At 46.0% G+C, this 8,382-nt stretch overlaps 1 non-coding gene across 1 annotated transcript; it reads right to left on the bottom strand.

Annotated features, from left to right (window-relative positions):
* Positions 1–424: 424 nt before the first annotated feature.
* On the bottom strand, positions 425–531 carry LOC112441132 (U6 spliceosomal RNA). The gene has a single exon (XR_003029093.1). It is a non-coding gene; the product is annotated as a U6 spliceosomal RNA (small nuclear RNA).
* Positions 532–8,382: the final 7,851 nt, after the last annotated feature.

Here is an 8,382-nt window from a genome sequence, read left to right as displayed (position 1 = left end):
AACTTCTGACCAAAATGGGATCTTTCAGTCACTGAATTTTAAGGAGTCAGGAGATATGCAACAGCAGTTTCCCTGACCTAGAGGTTCAGAGAACAGACCCAGGGACTTTAGGGGCTGGCCTTGGTATGAGTGAGGTGTGTTTTTCAAAACTACTGGGTTTTGTTTGTTTGTTTGATTGATTGATTTCTTTTCTTTCTTTTTTTTCAATATGTTTCCTTTTATTTTGAAATTGAAACAGCAAAATGAAGTGGTTTGTGGCTGAAACAACCTCCACGGGAAAGAAAACTGGAGTGTTCGTTCATCCATCAAAGAACAAACGCCAACGTCTGAGCCAGCGACCCCACCTCCCCCAGACAAAGCAGTGAACAGATTAAAGGATGGGAGGAAGGATACAATCAAAATCGGGTGGTGATGGCTGGCAGATAAAAATATGGAACGCTTCATGAATTTGCGTGTCGTTCTTGCGCAGGGGCCATGCTAATCTTCTGTGTATCCTTCCAATTTTAGCATATGTGCTGCCAAAGCAAGCACTTTTTTTTTCTTAAATAGAGACAGGGTCTCGCTTTTATGCCCCGCCTGGTCTCAAACTCCTGGCTTCAAGTGATCCTCCTGCCTCAGCCTCCCAAAGCGCTGGCATTACAGGCTTGAGTCACCATATCTGGCCAATTGATTGCTTTCTTTTCTTTTTTGTTTTTGTTTTTTTTTTTTTTTTTGAGTTGATGCCTCACTCTGTCGCCCAGGCTGGAGTGCAGTAGTGCAATCTCAGCTCACTGCAACGTCTGCCTGTGTTAAGCGATTCTCCATCCTCAGCCTCCCGAGAAGAAGGGACTACAGGCATACGCCACCCACACCCAGCTAAGTTTTGTATTTTTAGTAGAGATGGGTTTTTGACATGTTGTCCAGGCTGGTCTCAAACTCCCAACCTCAAATAATCCGCCCGCCTGGGACTCCCAAAGTGCTGGAATTACAGGTGTGAGCCACCTCGTCTGCACCAGTTGATTGTTTTCTGATTGTAAAAGTAATGGATCACTGTAGAAAACTTGGAAAATACAAAAAAGAATCGTGAAAACGTCTGTGGCTGAGGCAGGTGGCAGGGAGTCTGTTCCTAGGCCAGTTCCCAAGGCAGAACCAGACATAAGGAAGCAGTGGCGAGGTGGGCTCCTGTACCTGGGGCCCAGCATTAGCTTGGGGGCTTAGTCACTTACCAGTGTGTGGCTTCGGGCAAACATTGTTAAACCTCTCTAGACTTCATTTTGTCACCTGTAAAATATGACTAATAAAATGACCTCTAAGATCCCTTCTCGGCTCTGTGAAAGGCAACCTCAGAAATCAACTCTGCGTCCAAAACAAGTGGCATGAACTTCTCCACCAAGTCGAATAAAGTGGAATTACTACTTTCCTAGAAATGCTTTAAGAAAGCATTGGAAAAGCAGATCTATGACTCCATCTGTCTTTCAGGAGCGCTGTCTCTTAAAAACAGATGTGAATAATAACACAAATATTTGGCAAGTGCCAATACATGTTAAAAGTCCAGTCCAAGGCGATGACCATTCTGATCACACCATTCTAGAACAGTCAACCCAGTGGAAAGTGTGGCATCTTTAAAAATTCTGTAATGAAGCAGAGTGATCAAGTTGGTAAAAGCACTTAATACCACATTCACACAGGGAATGTGAAGGAGGGACTTACATGATAAGAAAGGAGACTTCATTTGTATAATTGCAGAGGTCACAACAAGGACTAGTGGGTGCCAGGGAAAAGGCATCACATAGGTTTAAGATAAGGAAGAACTTCTGGGAATTAATTCTGTCTGAAGACAGCACAGGCTGTGGTTCCCAAGCACCAGAAGAAGTCCAGCAAGGGACACATGGACTAATTGTTGAACCAAGTGACCATATAAAATCTCTTTCAATGTCAAGATGTTGTCATAAGAGCGACATCGTCTAGTTATCATTTCCTTTAATATTAGAGATGACAATGATTTTTCACAACTAGGAAGAGCGCTGCGCACTGGATCTCATCTAAGGAGTAAGAACTGAGTGTCAGCTCGGACTTTCCTGAGCTGTTCAAGACCCAAGATGCCCAACTGCGGAGAGAAATGAGGGCAGGTGCGCAACTCACTTCAGAACAGGCCGAGAACCAGGGCTGGCTGCGACTGCTTAAGAGGAACAAAAAAAGGCATGAGATGGGGCCATCACATTCCTATGACCCAGCCCTCCCTAACCTAGCAGGCCTGCTCATGAGTGAATAATTACGGGAAGGGCTGCAGAGGGCAGAGGGCCCACAGAAGACAGCTGTAAGTAGGATCTTTTTTTTTTTTTTGGAGACAGAGTTTCGCTCTTGTTGCCCAGGCTGGAATGCAGTGGTGCGATCTCAGCTCACTGCAACCTCTGACTCCCTGGTTCAAGCGATTCTCCTGCCTCAGCCTCCTAAGTAGCTGGGATTACAGGCACGCGCCATTATGCCCAGCTAATTTTTGTATTTTTAGTAGAGACGGGGTTTCACCATGTTGACCAGGATGGTCTTGATCTCCTGACCTCATGATCTGCCCGCCTCAGCCTCCCAAAATTTTGGGATTACAGGCGTGAGCCACCGTGCCCAGCCCATAAGCAGGATCTTGATTCACGTTTAGGATCCATTTTAAACCAATGGGAGTCTCCCAAACCTGTATTCTGTATGACTGAAAGGTACTTTCTCTCTCCCTTTTCTGACTAGTCTCTAAACAATGCCTCATGTCCATTTTGTTTTGGTCAACAACTGGACAGATTTAACTTTCAATGGATTAAAGGTAAATTCTGTCTGGCAGGCTCTACCAATCTTCCTTATAAGTCATTTCATATCATGGCCGGGCACAGTGGCTCACACCTGTAATCCCAGCACTTTGGGAGGCCGAGGCGGGTGGATCACCTGAGGTCAGGAGTTCAAGACCAGCCTGGCCAACATGGTGAAACCCTGTCTCTACTAACAATACAAAAATTAGCCAGACCTGGTGGTGGGCACCTGTAATCCCAGATACTCGAGAGACTGAGGCAGGAGAATCGCTTGAACACGGGAGGCAGAGGTTGCAGTGAGCTGAGATTGTGCCACTGCTCTCCAGCCTGGGCAACAAGAGTGAAACTTTGTCTAAAAAATAAATCATTTCATATCGTATCATAATTCCAGACAAAAAAGGCAGAGGAAGGAGGTGGGAGAGAGAGGAAGGAAAACCCAAGTAGATCTGATATCTTTCTTTAAGGAGCAGTCATAGTTTATTTTCCCTGCTTTTGCTAACACTTTTCCTTGGTAAGTACCTCTTGAGGTGTACCTACTGGAGGTGTACTGGACCTTCCAGTACCAGGAATAGATCACCATATCCCAGCCTCTTGGCTTTTCTTCTCTTGAAAACACTGTCCTCCCCAGTCCCCTCCCAAGTTTTCTGCACATCACATAGCCTGGTAGCAAGAGAAGCAGCTTATGCTCCAAACCATCAAACCCTCTTTATTTTTTTTCTTTTTTGAGACATGGTCTCACTCTGTTGCCCAAGCTGGAATGCAGTGGCACAATCTCGGTTCACTGCAACCTCCGCCTCCCAGGTTCAAGCGATTCTCCTGCCTCAGCCTCCCCAGTAGGTGGGACTACAGGCATGCACCACCATGCCCGGCTAATTTCTTTTGTATTTATTTTTAGTAGAGATGGGGTTTCACCATGTTGACCAGGCTGGTCTCGAACTCCTGACCTCGTGATCCACCTGCCTTGGTCCCCCAAAATGCTGGGATTACAAGTGTGAGCCATCGTGCCCGGCCTCAAGCCCTCTTTTATCAAATGTTTGGATTCTTACACGTACATCATTCAAGTTACTTAAAATAATGTGTTCAGGCCAGGCCTGGTGATTCATGCCTGTATTCCCAGAGCTTTAGGAGGCCAGACTGGGGAATTGCTTGAGGCCAGGAGTTAAAGACCAGATTGGGCAACATAGTGAGAACCTTCTCTACAAAAAATATGAAAATTAGCCAGGCATGGTGGTGCATTCCTGTAGCCCCTCAGTCGGGAGGCTGAGGCAGGAAGATTGTTTGAGCCCAGGAGTTCGAGGCTGCAATGAGTTCTGCTCAAACCACTGCCTTCCAGCCTGGGCAACACAGTGAGGCCCTGTCTCTAAATAATAATAATAATAAATAATAATGCTGTGTTCATTCTCTAGAGAATAATTATGTTCCAAGCTCTAAAAGACTGAGGCGAGGGGAAGCAAGCAAACAAACAAAAACCCCACCAGGGTAACCACTGTTTCTTAAGCCAACACTGGAATTTGGCATCTCTTATTACTTTTATTTTCCAGAGAATAAAATGCCTTCTTAACGGAGCCCAGAGCTTTCTCTTCCATCCTCCCGCAGGGAGGGAGAGGTCCTGTCGCGGGTCTTTCTCGCCCTCTTGTGGTGAGAGGGAAGCAGCGCTCAGCTGGGAAGACAGCAGCTGCTGTTTGCTGTTGATACAAGAAGCAAGGTCGTTCTAGGGAATATTTAGACTTGATATTTTAATGACTCTGTCTCCATGTCATGCAATGATCTCAGTAAAAGAGGACTGTGACCCCTGTTCCCAGAGTCTTTTTAAGGCTTCAGACAATAATGAGCCAGATTCCCTTTGTGCATGAGACAGAGAAGAGGTGGTGTTACCTCCAGCAGGTGCATATATGCCATGAAGTGCAACAGTGGCCATTGTTCTAAATAAATCACCCTTGCCTGAGAGTGTGTGTCACCCACCAGAAGGGAGAGTTTCTATTCTGGGCCATCCGAGTTCATTTCTGAGTCTTAATATTTTTGAATGGAAATGTGCTAACTGAACAGTACAAGGCATCATTCCTAATCTCTATGATCTAAACCTGGCCTTTTTTTTTTTTCCTACAAATTTAGAAACTTTTTGTTTGTTTGTTTGTTTGTTTTTGAGATGGAGTTTCACTCTTGTTGCCCAGGCTGGAGTGCAGTGCAGTGGTGTGATCTTGGCTCACTGCAACCTCCACCTCCCGGGTTCAAGTGATTGTCCTGCCTTAGCCTCACAAGTAGCTGGGATTACAGCCTCCCAAGTAGCTGGAATTAGCCACCACGCCTGGTTAATTTTTGTATTTTTAGTAGAGATGGGATTTCACCATGTTGGCCAGGCTGGTCTTGAATACAAACTTTTTGACTGACTCTGACTTTAAAAAGCAAACAAACAGGAAGCCCCCAAACAGATGAATTAAGAAATGATCCCCTCCTTTCCTGATCTATATAACACCAAATGATGGGCGACTGAATTTTTGTCCCTAACTGAAACTGACAGCATTGTACTAACAGGAACTCTTATCCAGTTGGAGACCAAAGCCAAGAGACTAACAGGAAAAATCAGCCTCTAACTCTACATTAATCCCCAGTCTATACTGATCATATTAATCAAATAGTTCATGCGGATGCTAAGAGCTATGTGAGACCACATCAGCCACTCTTTAAATTAAATGATGGGGGCTGGATGCGGTGGCTCATGCCTGTTATCTTAGCACTTTGGAAGGCCGAGGCATGTGGATTACTTGAGCCCAGGAGTTTGAGATCAGCCTGGGCAACATAGTGAAACACTGTCTCTACAAAAAAATACAAAAATTAGCCAGAAATGGTGGCATGTGCCTGTAGTCCCAAATTCCTCAGAGGCTGTGGTGGGAAGATCGCTTGAGCCATGGAGATTGAGGCTGCAGTGAGCCATAATCATGCCACTATACTCCAGACTGGGCAACAGAGTGAGATCCTCTCTCAAAAAACAAACAAAAATTAATTAATTAATTAATAAAAATGAGGCTGGGCACGGTGGTTCACGCCTGTGATCCCAGCACTTTGGGAGGCTGAGGCAGGTAGATCACCTGAGGTCAGATGTTCGAGACCAGCCTGGCCAACATGGTGAAACTCTGTCTCTACTAAAAATACAAAAAATGAGCCAGGCGTGGTGGCGGGAGCCTGTAATCCCAGTTACTCGGGAGACTGAGGCAGAAGAATTGCTTGAACCCAGGAGGCAGAGGTTGCAGTGAGCAGAGATTGTGCCATTGCACTCCAGCCTGGGTGACAGAGTGAGACTCCATCTCAAAAAAAAGAAAGATCACATCTGTCTCTGATTTTACAGTTGAGGGGACCAAGACTAGGTTAAATGGCTTCCTCAAGGTCACATCAACTGCACCGAAGCTCTGAGTTCAGGACACCACCCTCCATCTCAAAGGCTGGGAAGCTATGAAGGGATCATCACTGGCAAATAGTGGTTTGTTTCTCCTTGAACAGGATGTGGCAAGAAATTGTTAAGAGAGGGAGGAGAGGGGAAGGAGAGGAAGGGGAGAGCCTTTATAGCTGAAAATATGGGCTGTTTTTGAGTTGATTAAATAACTACCACTCCCAAACTTGTCTCAGTTTCTATGAGCCTAAAGTAAGGAATTCTGGGAATGAGTTTTAGGTCATTCTTGGATTTCAGCTTTCAGTTACAGGAAGCAACCTGTCTAGGGAGCTGTCAGTGGCTGCTTTCTCCAATGCTTCATTTTATTTGCAAGGTCCTTCTGCTCAGAGCTTGGCCTTCTCCTATGGAAAAATGCTCTATGGGAAATTCCTGACCCTCACACCAGTCAGGGAAATGGCTTCCATGGAAGGGACACCCCAGGGCCCCTGGGGTCCATACCTGGTTCCATTTCAAGGACCATAAATGGGAGACCCACCAATCGCTAAGGACCTGGAAATGATTTTATCTTTCAGGCTGAAACTGCCTTTGAAAGATGACGATAGTGAGGGAGGTGTAGCATGGCTGACTCCATCTTGCTCTAGCCTCACGGGCTGGCTGTCTTTGCTCACACCTGGGCATAGGCCAAGTTAACCATGGGAGGAATTTAGTTTATAGTTTAAGTTGGAAGCAAGAATGATAATGGTCCCTCCCTCAAAGTAACCCCTTCCTTGCTCAGGGACCAAAAACTAATGAAAGGCGATGAGATTAAAACTATGGGAGGGTCCTGAACTCTGCTAAAATGTAGGAATAGTTTCTATAATCCCTTACTGCTCAGGAGTTCTGTGGCCAGAAGCCACAAGATTTGTGACTTCCCCAGTTGCTCCTATAGATAACACCACTGGTGTAGAAGCTCAGATTGGTCTTTTGAGATGTTTTCCAGATATTTGCATTCTGGCAACCGACTGGCCCCACCCAGGATCGTGACTCATGACTCAACCAGTCCTGTGGCCATCAACCAGAGGCAGACTCAGTGAACAAGAACCATTTTTCCACACCCTGTGATTTCATCACCAACCAGTTAGCAGCATCCATTCCCTAGTCTCCAGCCCACCATACTATCCTTGAAAAACCCTAACCCCAGTTTTCTGGGAGACTGATTTGAGTGACAACTCCAGTTCTTTCACGTGGCCAGCCTCAAGTCAGTTAAACTCTTGCTTTTGCTCTGTCGCCAAGGCTGGAGTACAGTGGCGTGATTTTGGCTCAGTGCAACCTCCGCCTCCTGGGTTCAAGCAATTCTCCTTCCTCAGCCTGTCTAGTAACTGGGATTACAGGTGCAAGCCACCACGCCTGGCTAATTTTTGTATTTTTGGTAGAGACAGAGTTTTGCCATGTTGGCCAGGCTGGTCTCAAACTCCTGACCTCAATTGATCTGCTCACCTCGGCCTCCCAAAGTGCTGGGATTACAGGTGTGAGCCACCACACACAGCTTAAACTCTTTCTTTACTGCAATACCACAGTCTCAGCGAACTGGTTTTGTCTGTAGCAGGCAGGAAGAACCCATCAGGCAATTTACAAGACCAAGAACAAGGAAGGTAGCTGTAACTTCCCCTGGGGCCCCACCCTCTGGGCTAGAACGAAGTGGGTCTACCTAAACCCAGCTTCTCCACCTGACCTTGCTCCTTCAAGCTCTACTGCCTTCAGGTCACAACCGCATGGTGCTTTTGCTCTGACTACAAGACAGGGAGAGGACACACAGGAAGGGCCCTGGGCTGAGAGTTGCCTTGACATCAGCTGTTGGCCTGGCTCTGGGTCAGACTTCACTTAGCCCCTTCGGTTGCAAAGTCCTCAGCTACAAAACAAACTGACCTGAGAAATGGCTTCTCAAGTCCCTCCTGGCTCTAGGAGTTGAAGCCTCTTTTGTGCGGCTTGCTCACACTATGCAAGATAATGAAAAGGCTGTTAAAGTGGAGTCCTCGTTCTTGGTTCTTGCAGAGGCTCCAAAGACCTAGGTCAGTGACTCTCCAACTTCAGCATGCTTTAGAATCATCTGGAGTGCTTGGAAAAACAGATTCATGGGCCCCATTCCACAGTGTACAATTTAGGTAGGGCCTGGAGAATTTGCATTTCTTCTTTTTTAAAAGTGTTTGCAATTTTTATTCCAATTACATAAAAATAAAATATATTTGA

This window comes from Pan paniscus, chromosome 8 (assembly GCF_029289425.2).
Source record: "Pan paniscus chromosome 8, NHGRI_mPanPan1-v2.0_pri, whole genome shotgun sequence".
Lineage (NCBI taxonomy): Eukaryota > Metazoa > Chordata > Mammalia > Primates > Hominidae > Pan > Pan paniscus.
This window is presented reverse-complemented; position numbering and strand designations above follow the sequence as displayed.